Below are 15822 nucleotides of genomic sequence, written 5' to 3'. Positions count from 1 at the left end.
GTCTGCTTTAACAAAAAGGGAAGTAAGACATATGGGTATACATTCATTGTTTTCTTTGTCAGTGCACTGACATCACATTGTAGACGTGTTAGCAAACAAATGCTAATCTGCACCTTCACTAGACACATATATTAGCATTTACTTTGAGTCTCTGTTCACTTGACAAATATCCAGTGTTCGCTCTGTGTTTGGTCTCCACCACCTCGTGAGGGAAACCTCTGGCTCTGGAGCCGCTAAATGCTCCGCTGTGTCCCCCAGCTGGGTCGGTCTGCTGCTTGCTGCTGAGCAGGTCGTGGACAGCGTCTGTTTAGAGCGTCTGCTCTGAAAACAACGAACTGTCTTCAAAGGTTGATGAAAGTTGTGAGAATGAATCAAAACCATGAGGATAAAGATGCTCTAAGTTTCTGTAGAGCCATAGACATTCTCCATGCATTCCTCATTAAGAAGAGCAACTCCTCTTAAGTTACTCCTGATCAATTGATGTATTGTTAATATCATAAATATTGATTAATGCAGATTTAAGCCTTTCTCATTTATTTATGGAGCAGGATGTTTTCCAGTTCTGTACTAAAAAAAGCACAGAAACGTAGAAAAATGATGTGTTGTGAACATGACAAATGTACAGAATCATTTAACAAGTACATAAACTGAACAGCCCAAGACTTTGTCCTTTGAAAAGTAAAGATATAAGTGAAGTCAGAGGAAACAGCTTTGTTGTGGGTGGGTTTGGAGTGGGATGAAGTGGTGACAACAGTTTGTTCAAGATATGCACAGTTCACTCAGGGTGGAGAGCTACTTCTCATGAGCCAGCAGCGAAACCAGGGGCAATCAAACCAGGACCACAAGTAAATGGATCCAGTCTCTGTAAAGTGCCAGCGTGGCTGCCATGGCTCATGACATCAGACCGCGTGGCAGCTACAATGTATGATAAATAAATGTGACCTGACCGCCAAAATAACGGCTGGTTCAGTTACTTAAGGGATCCATCTGAGGCCGTTTCAGTGTATAAAGTGTCCTTGAACTCCTGAAACTCGATATAGTAAAGGCCTGCAGTTGTCTGTGTCAAGGTTCAAAGGGAAACTCTTCAACTATGATTTAGATCTTTGAACCGTGCACATGAAGTGAGGAGGATATGAGAAGCGATGTGGACGCCTCGTTGGAAAAGGATCACAGACACTTAGAGATAAAATATCACAATTAAATAGTAATAACCGTCACACTCGCCTGTCCAGAGTTTTTATGCACACACAACTTCACAGACAGACTCTTGGACACACTGCAGAGAAGAATGCAATGAACCAAGGCCAAGAGTCGGCATGAACAATTACAATAATGCAGAAGGGTGTGTGTGTGTGTGTGTGTGTGTGTGTGTGTGTCCAAGCTGGAGACTGTGGCTGAAGAAATGGAGGCATACGCTTACGTTTTAGGAGAAGTCATGTCTGTCAGATGATCCTCCTCATCCATCTTCTCTCTCCTACTTAAAGCAGAAGAATAATTTGCTATGCGTTGTATAGTTCTACATGAACCATCTGTTTTGTGGGCACCGCTCTGTGCTTGTATGATACACCCTCACTGACGCCTGTGTGAATAATGTTTAAAGTGAAATCTGAGGGTTGCTGGAGTTGGACAGAGTGTGAGTTTGATGGCAGGACACTGTGGTGCAGTGTATTCACTGGGGCCAAATGAGACATGGGAGGATTCCTACTGGCTCTATCATAAATTACCAGAAGAAGCACAAAATGTCTGGACTTCTCAGGGAGTTTATTTTAAAGTAAGTCTGTTCTGATGTGAGTTTCTTAGGTCTGGAAGGAGGAGTGTTGTATGTGAAGAACATTAGTTTAAAAGTCCGATGTTGTCAGTCACAGACATTTGTGAGTCTGAGAGATTTTTAAAAAAAGTTGTGATGGGATTCTTTCTGTGGACAGATACAGGCCATAGCTCCAGATTGGTTGGTCAGCAGAAAGCTGATAACAATAACCAACCAGCTGCAATAAGGTGCCGGTCCAACAAGGACATTTGTAAAGTTAATTAAAGATTGCTGTCCATTTTTGTTTGGTCACAGGTTTGACAAAATGGTGGACATCTAAATGTGAGTCAAACTGTAACTGTGGTAAATCTCAGTTACTTTAATTGCTTCCACTGGTGAATCTCTTATTTTATCATTCGTCAGTACTTGGTCCTCATTCCGGTCTTCCATGATGGAAGACGTCCTCTGAGGAGTGAGGAGGCTGGAGAAGCTAAAACTGAGGATACACGAGTGCGTCCTTCATGGAAGTCTGTTACAAATTATCATGTCCCTTTATCAGAAGTCAGTTTGTGACTTGATGCTTCACATGAAGGATCTTCGGTTCCTCTCTCCTCAAAGTTTCTCCTCTTCTCTCTCGTCCTTCCTTTAACCTTACGTGGGTGGGACTAAGATGCAAGTAAAAGACACAAGTGAGGGAATGCAGTGATGCACTTAGTGGAATTAGTATTCACTTCACGTTTCCGTCACGTGCATCTGATGTGGACGGGACTGAGAGGCAAGGAAAAGGAAGCACGCTTTTGGAAACATGGGACATCCTTTCCTCTGATCCTTCATCTGAAAGTCACCACAAAGCACTGTCTGCACATAATCTGGGAATTAAGCAGCGTTCAGTTCTGCATGAACTTGAATTTGTGTTTTCATGACTAGCTTTGTAATTACTCTGTGTCTTTTATCTGCAGGCTTCTCTAAACTGAGGATGATTGGCAGGTGGAAGGGGGCACTTTGTCCTGGTTCTGTGTGGTCTTTCATTTTATACACACTGTTAATAATCACTGTACCAGTAGAGACTCTTGAGAAAAGAGCAGAAACTGAATGGATGGGTTGGGAGCTTTTTGTCTCCTTTTATCTGATGCCAGATCTAAAACGGGTGCATTTGGAAAGGAGGGAATAAAAGGTGTAGGCCATCTGCTGTGTTTCTGTAGTTTCTTACAACAGCCCATCAACCAGAGGCTGCAAGACAAGTGAGGAGAAGAGAGAAGGAGGTGGAAATGTAACTGGGGCACAAAGTGGCTCTGGGAGAAATTTCAAGGTTGAGAACCTGAAAGGGGGGGAGTGGGTGAACGAAAGCTGAAGAAGAACAACGTAGTCACTGAAGGAGGAGCATTTGACCCGTTTGATCCATTCATATGCATTAGAATGTGAATGGGCATCCCACACACAATGGCCAGGATGGTAACACCCCACAGGTACTTTCACTGGCCCAGTAGTACCTGGGACTCCCCACCGGCCGGTCAGAACGAAGCTGAAACACCTTCCAGAAACTCATGCAGTCCAGTTGGCTGCTTGTAGCTTGTGCTGTTCCATGACCTGGATGAACGAGAGTCTCAGAGTAAAACCCTGTCTGTGAATGTTACAAACTGTTTTGGTGTCTGTGCAGCCTTCGAGGCATTCATCTGTTCCTCCATCTGGACCTCCTGGGTCGTTTGTCATGGTCTCACCAGAGCTTTGAGTGGTAGAAGCAGCGGCGTAACATTAGCTTTATTAGCTGAAACCCAACCGGCCTTTCTCATTACAGATGGCAGATCTAGAATGGAAGACGGTGACCTTGTGGTTAAAGATGAGGACCTGGTGCCGTATTTTGTAGTGTTTGTCCTGCCTGAGATGTTCTGTGGATCAGAAACAGACTACTGGTTATGCTGTTTCATTCAGGACAAGAACATCTGTGCATGTCGTTGGACAGCTGGCTGACAGCTGCAGACTTTGTGGTGTGTTCAGTGCAACTTCTAAAAGGAGATGGGAAGTAATGCTACTGTGTGTCAGAGACCAGGGAGAATGAGTTGTGTGTTAAACTTCAGACAGAGCTCCGCTAAACAGGACGCAGACATTTTTAAAGCTTTTTTTCTGTCTTCTTTTTTTATATTTCCTGACTTTACACAAACTGATATATGCATCACCTGCTGGGTGACTTTGAAGCAACGTTTGTGCTTTTTACCACTGCAAGAAATGTACTGGTTTCCATTTAGTAAACTTTATATACAGATCATCAAAAGGAAGAAGAAGCAGGGACCCAGCGTCATCCCTCAGCTAGCACGTTAAGATTCTTGTTAGCACTTCTGAAAACAGCGGGACGCACTTGACCTGTACTGATCAGGGACAAACTGTACAGGTGTGAACAAACAGGAGCTTTTTTATCCAACATAGTTTAGATGAAAATAGGCCACAGTGTTAAAATGAAGGTGACAGCAGAAATATGGGTCATTGTCCAGGAGCGGTGGAAGAAGTACCCATATTGTTTACTTAAGTAGCAAAACCGCATTCATCAAAATATACTTCAAATACTAAAAGTAAAAGTACCCATTATGTAGAATGGCTTGGTTCACATTAATACACATGATATAAACTATAATTATTGATGTATGATTAAGTATATCACAATTAATGTTGCATGTGGTGAAGGTGGAGCTATTTTTAAGTAGGGTAGCCTGTGAACTTCAGTGAAGTCTGATGATTTACGCTGTATTTTGTTGATTCTTGGCTGATTAAAAAAATTACTAACTACAATTATGAAATACATTTTTCTCTAAAATGTAGTGAAGTCAAAATATGAAGCTGCAGAAAATGAAAATACTGAAGTACAGATACCTCAAAACTGTACTTGAGTAAATGTACTTAGTTACTTTCCACTATCTGTTGTCCAGTCAGTGTAAAGTAAAGTAAGTAAAGTACTGTATCCTGAAGCAGTTACAGAAGGAGTGAAGTAAAGATGAGAAGAGGGTTGCAGAGGAGATGTGATGGAGGGTTAGATAGTGCGAACGATGACCGAGCCAAAACACACACTTTGTCAGTTACTGATACACTTACACTTTGCTGATCCTCCACTCCGGCCTCAGCGCTCTGCCTGCTACTGGATCCGTTATGAAAAACAAACATCACCAGCCACACAGCCAGGAAATGTTTAGTCTGAAATATGAGCAGTCCCAGAATGTGAACTAATGCTAAGCTTCAGTCAGGCAGACTTTATTTACGTGCACATTTCCACCACAACAGAAACATGAGAGCCTTGAGACTGTAGCGAACGGCTAGCAGCTAGCAGTTAGCAGCTAGCAGCTAGCGAGGGTTTTTTATTTTGAACCAAGCAGCAAATAAAACTTACAAAACAGATTTATTTGGATGATAAAATATAGAATTAACCAGGTGTTCAACAGGATTTAAATGGGAACACTGTGAAATGAAAACATTAGTAATCATTGTAAATATTCAAACTAAACATGCCAAGAATGCATAAAGTGAATTAGGACTAAAACATAAAAAGGAATAAAAGTAGAGCACTCGGAGTCCTTTTGTCAGACTAAGGCAGGTACATGTAGATCTGGACAACCTGTAGAAATAGTTTTGTCCAGAAGTGGTAGCACTATCAGATAAACCGTAAGAAAGAGAGACATGGCTACCTGAGTTCACTAGAACAACAAACAGAGGAGTTTGGTTTCACACCTCCCCCGGAGCTCCCTGCTACTCTGTACCTCGAGCTTATTAACACGACACAGAGGAGGTGTCCCTGAGCAGGTGTAAGTAGTTTCCTTGCTGCTGGGGCACCTGCACATTACTCAGGGATTTGTTTCCCCAGCTGCCAGTGTGAGCTGGTCCCAGTTTGAAGTCCTACCCGCTGGCCCAGTGGCTATACTGCAGCTCAAAGGTTAAAACCAAATCGTTGTAACAAATCACTTTTACCAACCTGTGTACTGGAGCTTTTCTGCAGTTTGTATTCTGGTTCAGCTGGACTGTGTTTTACAGACGGTGTCCAGGTTAGCCTCACTATGTTGAAGCACTGCACAGATGTTTGATGTAAAACCAGGCCGATGTGAGGAGCATGTGAGGAGCAAAGTCCTCTTAAAGTGAATCCACTAATGGAAACAGCCTGGTTCAAATGGCCTAAAAGCATCTGCTGTAGGTGTTACATGACAGTCCTCATGTTTCATGCCACAGAAATGAACCAGTGAAACATTTTACTGGCTGGTGTTTCCACTGGAAAGCATCCTTGTCATCCTTAATGGCTCAGGACAGGTTTTACATTTATACAACTATCTCCGTCCTGCAGATTGTAGTGGAGATAGCAATGCTGTTGTCAGGATGTGCTCAAAGCTTTCTGGTCTTTCACTGTACCTTCTCTCGCATGCAAACATAAGCTAAAACTCATAGAGTTTATTCCATTGTCTTTAAGATTTATGGCCTTGGTGCCTCTGTAACACTCATAAGTAAGTTATAGTGTTTGGTTGGACGGCCATCGCTTGATGTTTGCAGGTTGAATCACTGGTTGACTGTTGCCAGTTGCTGCTGCCTTGTTCGTGACTCATCCTGAATTCTGTTTATGGTCAGAGATCTCAGAACACTTCCTTATTCAATGTCCCAAAGCCTCAACTCAGGAAACAGGTGTAGGCTCTTGGATGAAGTGTTTCAGACTGAAGGAGAAAATAACTCGCAGCTTCTGGAGAATCAGAACCTGTCGCTGTTTTTAACTGCTCCGCTGAGGCCTTCTCCTTTTTATTTAACCACAGTTACTTCATTTTATATGTTAGTACTCAAGTTAATGTGCACTCTGTTTTGTAACTGTATATTGTTGATGCGGGGCAGCACTTTGGTGCAGTGGTTAGCGCTGTAGCCTCACAGTAAGACGGTTCCAGGTTCGAACCCTTGTGGTCTTTCTGTGTGGAGTCTGCACGTTCTCCCATGAAGGTGTGGGCTTCCTCCAGCTTCCTCTCTCAGTCCAGAGACATGCAGGTTAGCTTGGCTGGTGACTAAACTGTGAGTGGTTGTTTGTCTCGTGCGTCAGCCCTGTGATATAGCGACCTTTCCAGGTGCACCCACCTCTCCCCCAGGGTCAGCTGGGATTGGCTCCAGCACAAGTGGTGTACTGGTGCTGCTGTTCGCCCTCATGTCTTCTGCTTGTTAGTGCCAGAAACCCGGCCTACTACAGACATTGCTGTTTAGAAGTGATACATCAAACGTTTTGTTTCTTCATGTTAGGGTTTAGTCCCCCTCACCAGGAGGATGAGCGAGAACTGAGGTAGGACTCAAGATTGCCGACCCAGGTGCTAGTGAAAAAGGTGGTTTAATGGGGGAAAATACCAAGTAACAAAGAAACACCTATCAAAGTCCATGTACATATAATAGCACAGTAGGGCAGAGATGGTGGAGGAGACCAGGATGAACAGGTGAGTAAAGCAGAACAACTGTAGGAACCAGGAGAGTAGGAGGATCAGGACGGACAGGTGAATAGTTAAACCAACCAGGAGGACTGGCAAACGAAAAGGCACAACCACAGCACAGGAACTGTCAGCGTGGAAAACAAAATGACATACAATACATACCACGAATATAGGACTGTAATGGGGTGTGCAAATTAATGCTCCGGCGAAGACAGAGAGTCTGCCAGAGGTATAAATAAGGAGTACGGTAATTATAGCAATGCACCCCAGCTGTGCGCACCGACAAACGAGTCGCTAATGACCGAATGCAACACAGCTGAGGTGCAGATCCCGCAGGTCGAGAGAGCAGAGGAGAGAAAGGCGGAAGAGAGGCAGGTCACGCCAAGCGGACCTGACACTTCAGTAGATCATGTCATTTTAAATATAATTCAGAGTAAAGCCTGCAGTCTTATATTGTGTTTGTGTTACTGCACCTTGATGCATCATGGGAGGTTGACAACTCCACCGGGAGGTGCAAAGATGCCTTCCTGTGTAAACGGAGAGTAAGGTGAAGTCCTCGTGTCAGGACGACTGTGCTGTGGTTTCTGTCATCATACTTTTACTTGAGTCCAAACTCTGAACACATGAGCAGGAGGATACATGAAGTGTTAGCATGTGCTAACTGAGGCAATGTGTAGCAGATTGTCTGTGTGACGCACTCACAGAGGAATGACTGTGTTTTAAGGAACACATTATTAGTCACATCTGTGTGTCTCCTCGGGAGAACACAGACACTCAGAATCACAAGTGTGTGTGTTGTGTGTGTGTGTTGTGCAAAGAAGAAACTCAGCATCATTTAAAAATGATAAATTCTTACACTTTCCTTGTGAACCTAGTTTAATTTGTTTGCACACTGTTACACTTGAACCTGCAGACAGATGCAGTTTTACTTTACGATAAATATTTTATTACACTGGCAAAGACGCATGAGTGTACAGTGTAACCAAACTAGTACCTGACTCACAAAAATACCCTGCAGTGAATATTAGGACCACCTCTGACTATAATGCATTCCTGTACAACACCACCTATAATTATGGTTATAATAAACATATGATCAAATATAAACATATAATCAAATGCTTACCTTTTTGAGAAAGCTGAAATACTGTGAGCTTCATAAATACAGATGTTAAAGGTAGGGTTGGTGAGTCTGTGCAGTAGCAGTTCTTGTTACATTTCTTTTCATCCCAATGGCAATGAAGACATTAAATTCACTGACAATATAAAAAAAGAAAGTCGTCTTCTGTGGCAGCAGCGGCTGAAAAAACACCTGACCAATAATTTTACCCGTCCCAAGCAAAACCACTGGACGGCCTACCTGAACTGTCAACCTAACTCCCTACTTGTGTGCACTCTGTCCATGTGCTTAATGTGCGAGCCAAGAGTCTCCCACAAGGCATTGCAGTTGCAGGCAGATGTGTAACTGCTGTGGGGACCTTCTCTGCTAAAGCTAGAGAAGGTCCCCACAGCAGCTTTCGTTTGCAAGCCGCTGTTACAGGCCAGGCCTTCCTCTTTGAGACATATGAGGTTATGGGTAGTGTTGATGTTGTTGGCAGAAGTTGTGACCTGCAGTGTGACAGCGAGAAGACCGTCATACGGAGCAGACTCCTTTTACATACAGCCACGGGGGGGAAAATACCAACCATAGTCAGCTCTAAGTGTATAGGTAGGATTATAATGCTTTTAAATGGGCACCAAAAGCCACATGCAGTGTTCGTGTTACCAAGATAGAACAAATCCTGTGTTTTGAGTTAACCGGCCTCCCTCTTCACTTCTTCCTGCCAGAAAAGCCCAGACTTCTAAGGCTAGTTACCGGCTATGAGCCAGGGCTAAAGCAGCTTAGCCATGAACCAGAGGTCCCCAACTAGGGTTCAGGGTCATAGATCTGGGCGGGTAGCACCGTATTTAAGAAAGTTACAACTAAAAAGAAGTTGGATGATGCAAGAAGTAAAACTAGAATTAGCATCGGTGTCGCTTCTGGATGATGGTGACAGCTGAGAGAACAAAAGGGGCTGAAAAGTGACGCCATGGCGGGTGAGTTTCTGCTGGACAGGTCACTATCGGTTTGGTTTTGTTTGTGTTTGTTATTCTCCTGACATCTGTAAGTTGTAGTCAGGCAGTGCACGTTGCAGTGCATGTTGTACTGAATCATTTGTACAGATGTGCCTAATAAAGTGCTCGGTGATTGGATGTTAAAAAGAGAAAATGATGAAGTGATGGTGATTTACAGTAACACAGTCGAACAAATGGAAATACAACAAAATATAAAGTGTTTTTGGTTCCCTGTGGTTTTTCTGAAAGGTTGACTTGGAAACAATCCATTATATTTTAAATCATTTCAATGAAGTGGTGTTTCCAAAAAGATCAATAACGTCATCGATATTCACTGTGAATATTGATCACATTTTACTTTTGTGATGAACTTTGACCTGGCTGCTCTCAGGTCAGTCAGAGATGCTGCCAGACTTTGTGTCCGCATCCAGCAGAGAACCAGATGTTTTCTGTGTGGCGTGAAAAACATCCCCCAGTTGACACACACCAGGTTCCCCTCACACACACACACACACACACACACACACACACTCAGTCCCTATCTGTATGCTCAGACATGTGGCCACACCTTTACTTGCTGTATGAGTGTGTGTCTGTGATCTATAAAAACCAGAGGCGCTGCCGTTGTGTTATAGTGTGTTTGGAATTTGTCAGCTAATCAGGACTATGTGATGCAGAGCAGACAGGCCTCTGTGACAGCGGGGGGATCCTGTGCCTTCTTATCTAATCGTGCTGTTTCTATCTGTGAGCAATAACACCTTGACCTCCCCCCAGCGTGGGCGGGGTCCCTTCTCTCGTGTGGTCACACAGCACGCTGTGCCAAATAATCCAACAAGTTCATGGGGTAAAAAATTGTTTCTTTCAAAATGTAAATCATCTCACTTGCTTGACTTTTTCTAACAAGTTCCAAACGATGCTATGAAGTCGCAAAAGTGCATGTGTGCAATCTCTGTGGAAGCACGAGGAGCTAGTGGACTGTAAACAAAGCAGAGAGCTTTGTGAACCACAGCAGAGGTCTGTGGTGCAGGACAATAAGCTGAGCCAGGTTGGAGACTGACAGACATTAACTGTGACTAGAGGCAATTTGCTGTCCGTTAGTCTCTGCATGGCGCGTGTTGAGACACTAGTAATATAGAAAATGACTGGGCTTATCCTTGAAATAAACACCAGTGACCATTTTCAAGTGCTGTCTATAAATATTTAGCTCTACGGGTAAAATGAGAGGACGCCGTGGAGCGAGGGTTTCCAGGGCAGAGGCTCTGGCTGCCGTTGTGTACCCGCTGTGGTTGACTGGACTCTGATCAAACGTGTTTCCCTGGAGTCGGCTACACAGACCCAGGAGCAGCGAGCGCAGCGGCCTGGTTCTGCTGTTACCCGGTGGTGGTGTGTGTCTGTGTGTGTGTGTCTGTGTGTGTGTGTGTGACTGACAGAACGCTCAGATACAGCACATACTGTGTGTACGTGTGCATAGAATGTGTGCACACTTTTTTCTGCATAGACTATTGTGTAGGTCTCTTTGCACGCTGTGTTTGTGCACTAATCCAGACAATTTGCACCAGCTGACGTCTGAATCACACACATACAAAACAAACTGAGGAGACACATGATAACTAAATATAGAGTTGAACTCTGACACACAGTTTCTTTTATTTAACTCTGTAATGATGCATGAAGGCGCAGAGAGCGCCGCAGCACATGGTGCGATCTAATCCACCAGGATCCAACCTGGCTCACAGTCCGCTTCCCTCAGGCCTTTTTTTAATGATTATGGTTTTCCAAGACTGAGTGAGTCACTTAGTGCCGAGACTGTATCCAAAACACACACAGGTTACCGCAGTGTGCAGTTTGTTTGTTGGGCAGAATATGAACATGTTGGCACCGGGCATCAAATGGCAGGATGAAACGTTGACACCACAGAAGGCAAGGTAGGGCACATTTATTTATCCCAGTGCAACTTAGATTAAAACATAAAAATAAAAATACACGACAGCACAAAGTGGCAACATGCAGCTGTGGATACCTCGTCCGTTTAGGAGAGTTGGGGGTTCAGTCTTTTCCAGAAACCGCCTCCCAGTGCTGGATAGATCTCCGTTGTAAAGAGCTCTGTATTTGTCCTTTCACCCCACCGGCTGATTTTATTCCTTGAAATTCAGATTCTGCCGTTTGATGATATTTCTGATTATGTTGTTTATGAACACGATACAGTTCGAAGAGGGAAACCTCCCGATCATTTCACGTCTGACTGCTCACTGATTTGGTCTTAGTCAAGAACTAGACAAATGATTGTTCAGTTGATTGATAGAATATTATTTGGCAGCTATGCTGATAATTAACGTCTTGAAGTAATTTTTAGGCAAAACAATTTTGTGATTACAGGTTGTCCAGTGTGAAGACTCCCTGTTCTCTGTTTTATATCACAGTGAAGTGAACACATCTGGGTTTTGTTCACTGATGCCTGAAGACGTCACACTGGACCCTGGAATTTGGAACAGATTCTGTAGCAAGTTTTCACATTTCATGGACTAAACAACTCGTCAGTTAACTGAGGAAATAGTCACCATGAATATAGTGTTCAGCTGTGGCTCCTTATTAAAGCCGACGAGAATCCAGTTTTCCCAAACCTCTGACAAGCAGAGGCTCGTTTTCAGTCAGAAACATGAATCCTCTTGTCTGATTTTCCTACACAGAACATGTTCAACACTATGTAGCCTCAGTTCTTTAATGTCATGACATATTGTAACAGTGTCAGTTGGTTTCAATAGACCCTGTGGGGCTTTAGTTGTTGTACTTATTGGTATGTTGAGTTCTAACCTGTGCAAATGAACAAACCTTGAACTGGAACAGAGGTGAAGACCTTTGTTTACATGAAGGTGTGTTGTGTGTTTTGTAGTTTCCTTTGTGTAAGGCATCTCTTGAAAAGCCTTTATAAACAGAACATTTTATTATGAACTGTGATTTTATATTTGAGTAACGTTTTCTACAGAGGTGAACGAACCAAATTCAGAGACTCTCTTCTTTTCCTGCTGTAACATAAGTGACACCGGTATGAAGCTGATGTGCCTGCTTTAGTTTCCTGGTCTGACTCTACACACAGAACACACACATGTCCAAGCACACACCCTCAGTCCAACACACACAACATCTTAATGAAGCGAGTCCAGTTTTAATCACCTTCCTGATTGCAGCCAATCAGTGTTCATCTGTCACACACACGTACGCACACATAGATGTTAGACAGACTCCAGTACCTCCTCAGAAAAGTCAAAGTGGAGCTCTTGCTGGATTCTTGTTGTGCTGCGCAGGTGTTTGGCTCGCTCAGCTCAGTTCCTTAACGAATGTTTGCCATCATCCAAAGCAGCTTCTGTCATCTGACACACAACACACGCATCGTTCAGAACACACAGGCACGCACACATTGACGGTTAGTTTCATTCGCTTCAGAGGTCGGTGGAAACGATCCAGCTGATTGGACAAGACTGGGTCAAACAGCAGGAAGTCAACTACAAATCACAGTTGGCACATAACTGCTCGTTAACCCGGAATACAAACCAACCGGTTCTCTCATCGTGTCATATGTGCGGTGAAGTGTGCACGTCGCTGCTGGAGGCAGACTGTGGGGAAGCTGGTAAAGCTGGTAAAGCTGGTAAAATGTGGACAAAGGGACAAAGAAATAAATCAAAACAATATTTTACAGCTGTTTTCATGTGACAAGTAAAATGTTACATCCTCATGATCAGTTTTACCTCATGGTTTAAACGTGATTCAGTGTTTTTGATGATTTGATCATTGACGCCTCAGGAAAAGGAAAACATCATAGTATTGTCCTACTTTGTGACATTGTTGTGAAATTAGAAGCAGTTGCTTATTGGTGTTTGGTTTAACAGCCCATAATGTTCTTATTTAAACCAAACCACATTTTCCATCTGTACTGTTTCTGTGCCACCTGAGCTGAATCCCACTTCTCCTAAATGCATCCATGTTTCCCTCACTTGAATCTTTGTTTGCATCTTAGTCCTGCCCACGTGAGATGCAAGGAAAGATGCATGGAGAGCATGTGAAGCGTTCGATCACAAACTGGATCCACTCAAGTATCATCGGTTATAGCTCCTCCAGGCGGCCTCCTCACTCCTCAGCCCCTGGAGCAGAAATAAGAGCTTTACAGCGTCCTTCATCGTGGTGGACCGGAACGACTTCTGGGTCAATGGAGGACCGAGGACCGATAAGATCAGGATATTCACCTTTATTGGCCAAGTATGTTACACACAAGGAATTTGTTTTTGGTACAGAACCAATGGCAGTCATCTGCGGCACTAACACCGACGGCTCTAACCATCGGGGGCAACTTGGGGGTTCAGTGTCTTGTCCAAGGACACGTTGACATGTGCAACTTGGGCACTGTGATTTGAACCTCCACCCCTCCGGTTGGGAGATGACCGCTCAACCCACTGAACCACAGTCACGCCAGGAAGGGAATTAAGATTCATCATTGTGGTATTTCTGACCATTTCACAAGAAACTTGGCAGGTTCCCTTCCTTCATGTAGTGGGTCCAGCACCTACAGCCATTTTCATTTGGGTTTGTCACTTTAGACAAACATACTGAAGCACCAGTGAACTGCGTGGCCAGTGGAGATGAAACGGACTGACCTGTAATCACACCCTCTTGCACCGCTGACCTCTCAGCCCAGCTAATCCTGGCCTCACTGACACACACAGCCTTAGACATATAAAAACTCAGACAGAACTAATCAGCATCGGCTGTTGCTTGGAAAGGAAGAGCGACGTTTAGCTGTTTCACAGAACGACATCCAGCCTCACTGAAGCGTTGACCAATCAGACGGCCATCATGAGGCTGACAGAAAGAACTCATAGCTTTACACATCTTGTCTTTACCTTTGAATACTGCTGTGGGAAGTCTTTAGGAGGAGACTGCTGATTTAATGCAAGTTATCAGGAAAACTAATGGAAAAGCTCAGGACAGAAACTGACAGATCTGAACACAGTGGTCCAGTGTGACGTAAAGCATGTGGTTTCCTCTCCTCACCGGTATTTCATGTCATATTTTCCACTGCGGCCCCTCAGGGAGAGCACGGTGAGATATGTCCTGCTGTGTTTTCTTTCATCATGTGGTCTCAATTCCCATCGCTGCTTCACGTGATGGATGGCGTCTGTAGGAGTCGGTGGGGCAGAGCCCAGAACAGCAGGTCCATCACTTTTGTTACCTCCAGCTCCATCTCCGTCAGAGGGTGACACCCTCCAGATATGTGTGCTGAAACGTTGTTCCCAGATCCGTTTGCATCATAAAAATACTTTTGTTTACATACATTCATAGTGAGTTGTCACCACAAAGATTCATTTGAACTTCATTACATATATTTTCTTTAGCTTCTAAACAAGAGCCAATTCAGAAAAGTACATTTAATGTTGCATAGAACCTCAAAACCGGCCCAGTCTCACAGCTAAATGTATAATAATGGTCCACAACACAAAACACACTGGACTCACAGTAACGCTTCCAAAATTGTGACATTGCAACTTTATCTGGATCAAAGTTTTTGACATAGCGACGTCTTTCTGGCAGTAAAAATGAAGCTAAAAGGTTGCAATTAGGCGCGGAAGCCACATGGTTACAGTTTGGGAAAGAGCCTGGGTTCAACAAAACAACATTGCACAATATACAGATACCTCTCTTCATGTGTGAAAGGCATCAGGACCTGTGTGTGTGTGTGTGTGTGTGTGTGTGTGTGTGTGTGTTGGACCAGCTTTTACACAAACCAGTTGTGTAATTTTTTCCAGTGTTAATCAGCAAAGAAACATTTTTCACATGAGGAACTACACTTTTTGACAAACTTCAGCTGTGCACAGACTGAACGTGTCCAACATGACATAACGCTAATGACTGACAGCAGATTAAGGGAAACATGCTGCTGAAAATTGCTCCAGATTCACTTGCTCACTATAAATATGAGGCTTAAATACACAGTGATGGGTGAGATTATACATATTGTAAATATTATGCTAATGTTGATGCTTATCTCACATTAAAGGACTATTGCTCATTCTAACTTTATCCTGAATGTCTTGAGAGAAATGTAAAATGCATTTTAAAGAAGTAAATGATTAATTTAAAGTGAAGCTGCTTTAGTTTGTAGTAAAATATGTTGTTTTTTATCAAATTGAACATCTCTGGTTTTGTCGGATCACTGGAGTCGATGAAAACACACTAACACAGAACCGATGAGCCGATGTAGAGCAGACAGTGGTCAACTCTCACAGTCAGTTGTGTGTCAGCAGTTGACAGAAACACCAGATAAACAGGACAAATCATCAGAACAGAGGAGCCTCTAACGTTTCTGCCTTTCTTTACTGAGGACTGAGGGATGGCCTTCATCCATCACTCTATTAGTTTTTATTGGAGGTTTGTGAGACTCCGTATGTGTGATTAATAAATTCAGTTCAGTTCAATTTTATTACACCGTACTATTATTATTATTAGCTTCAGGGTTCATTTGTTCTGCTTGTGCAGGTCGTTTTCTGGCTGCTTTAGCACCGAGTCCCC

The 15822-nt window shown here is 43.5% G+C and overlaps 1 protein-coding gene across 1 annotated transcript in view; it reads left to right on the top strand.

The window, feature by feature from the left end:
- LOC109966924 (semaphorin-3D) overlaps nt 1–15822 on the top strand; it is a 73614-nt gene that overhangs the window by 38696 nt on the left and 19096 nt on the right. The window lies entirely within an intron of this gene.

The sequence above is a fragment of the Monopterus albus genome, unplaced genomic scaffold, assembly GCF_001952655.1.
Source record: "Monopterus albus unplaced genomic scaffold, M_albus_1.0 scaffold121.1, whole genome shotgun sequence".
NCBI classification, from domain to species: domain Eukaryota; kingdom Metazoa; phylum Chordata; class Actinopteri; order Synbranchiformes; family Synbranchidae; genus Monopterus; species Monopterus albus.
Note: the sequence above shows the minus strand (reverse complement) of the source record. Positions and strands in the feature narration are given on the sequence as shown.